Here is a 2,288-nt window from a genome sequence, read left to right on the forward strand (position 1 = left end):
AGTCCTATGCCAAACATAGTAGCCTTCTATGATGGAGTGACTGCATCAGTGGACAAGGGAAGAGCTACAGATGACATCTATCTGGACTTCTGTAACGTCTTTGACATGGTCCCCCACAACATCCTTCTCTCTCAACTGGAGAGATATGGATTTGATGGGTGGACTGTTCACATCCAGAGGATAGTGGTCAATGGCTCAATGTCCACATGGAGATCGGTGACAAGTGGTGTCCCTCAGGGGTCCATACTGGGTCCACTACTGTTTAGTATCTTCATCAATGAAACAGACAGCGGGATCGAATGCACCCTCAGCAAGTCTGCAGATGATACCAAGCTGAGTGGTAAAGTTGACCCACCTGAGGGACGGGATGCCATCCAGAGGGGCCTGGACAAGCTTGAGAAGTGGGCCTGTGTGAACCTCATGAGCTTCAACAAGCTCAAGTGCAAGGTCCTGCACTTGGGTCAGGTCAACCCCTGGTATCAATATAGGCTGAGGGAAGATGTGATCGAGAACAGCCCCGTGGAGAAGGACTTGGGGGTACTGGTAGATGAAAAGCTGGACATGAGCCAGCAATGTGTGACTGCAGCCCAGAAAGCCAACCATATCCTGGGCTGCATCAAAAGAAGCAGGGACAGCAGGTCAAGGGAGGCGATTCTGCCCCTGCACTGGTGAGACTCCCCTCTGCAGTTCTGGGGTCCTCAGCACAAGAAGGACATGGACCTGTTGGAGTGAGTCCAGAGGAGGGCCACGAAGATGATCAGAGAGGGCTGGAGTACCTCTGCTGTGAGGACAGGCTGAGAGAGTTGGGGTTGTTCAACCTGGAGAAGAGAAGGCTCTGGGGAGACCTTAGAGCAGACTTCCAGTACTTAAAGAGGGCTTATACGAAAGATGGGGACAGACTTTTTAGCAAGGCCTGTTGCAACAGGACAAGGGGTAATGGTTTTAAACTAAAGGAAGGCAGATTCAGACAATACATAAGAAAGACATTTTTCACAATGAGGGTAGTGAAACACTGGAACAGGCTGCCCAGATGGGTGGTAGATGCCCCATCCCTGGAAGCACTCAAGGACAGGCTGGATGGGGCTCTGAGCAACCTGATTGGGCTGAAAATGTTCCTGCTCACTGCAGGGGGGTTGGACTAGATGACCCTTAAAGGTCTCTTCCAACCCAAAGCATTCAGTGATTCAATGATTACAGACATCCCAACTCCTGGCCACATATAAGCCTTGAAGAACTTGCCAGTTTATCCACAATGACAATCTACCTTGATGGCAGAAGGTCACAGCAACAGTGTTGTTCACTAGCGTAATCTAAATCAACTCTCCAAATTAAAAACATCATCAAAAGATGATCAACCCAAAAAGCACCTCACTAGTAAAAGTTCAACTGAACAAGCTATTTATGGGGTAGGCGGAAAGAGACATACATTGAATAATCAAGTTAACTTTAATAAGTCTCTGCTCACCCTTCCCCAGCCCTTGAGGTCTGCAATAACAGTCCACTGCATCTGTAGCTCAGGTGTTTCACTCTTTAGCAAGTCATTTGATACTATATAAATAATGTTCTACACTCAGAGATCCATAACTGCTAACACGAAAGTATATTTCATGTGTGTCCACCGCATAATAGTGCAATGTTCAGATTAAACAACTTATTTTGCTTTTCCAAGTCCCTATTAAATATATGACTGGTGTGGAAAGCACCATCACGGAATCAGAAACACTCAATTTTTCATTCATGTCTCTTTGACAAGCACATTTAAAAAAAAAAAAGAAAAAAAAAAAAAAGAAGAAATCCATGATTTCTCAGATACTGATTCAGCCCAGTCCTGAAGAAAGCTAATGCATCTTACTACCACTTTCCCTCACCTTAATTTTCCCTCTCAAAAATTCAGGATATATTATGTTACATGAACACTGAATTTACACCTGTAATATTCTTTTACAGGCTATTTTTAATATGCAGCATCGCTATATATTTAGGACCCAGCAGTAATAAATCCCACAGATTATTTTTCAGATCTTGCTTGCCATATACATTGATCCTTGTTCCTGCATCACTGAAAAAAATAGAAAAGTAAAGTTCTTCACAACTTTTACATAATCAATTTTTACACAAATGCAGAGAGATCAACAGCATCACTCAGTGGGCAAGGTTACCGGCAGCAGCAACGGTAAGTCTGTGACTGATCATCTGATTGAGGCGGACAGGGAGGTTCCTGGAGCCAGTGAAACCCGCGGAAGAGCAGAGAGAGCTGTCAGGAGCCAGCAGATGTCTGATGCTTTCAG

The sequence above is a fragment of the Cariama cristata genome, unplaced genomic scaffold, assembly GCF_000690535.1.
Source record: "Cariama cristata isolate BGI_N322 unplaced genomic scaffold, ASM69053v1 scaffold1980, whole genome shotgun sequence".
Taxonomy (NCBI): domain Eukaryota; kingdom Metazoa; phylum Chordata; class Aves; order Cariamiformes; family Cariamidae; genus Cariama; species Cariama cristata.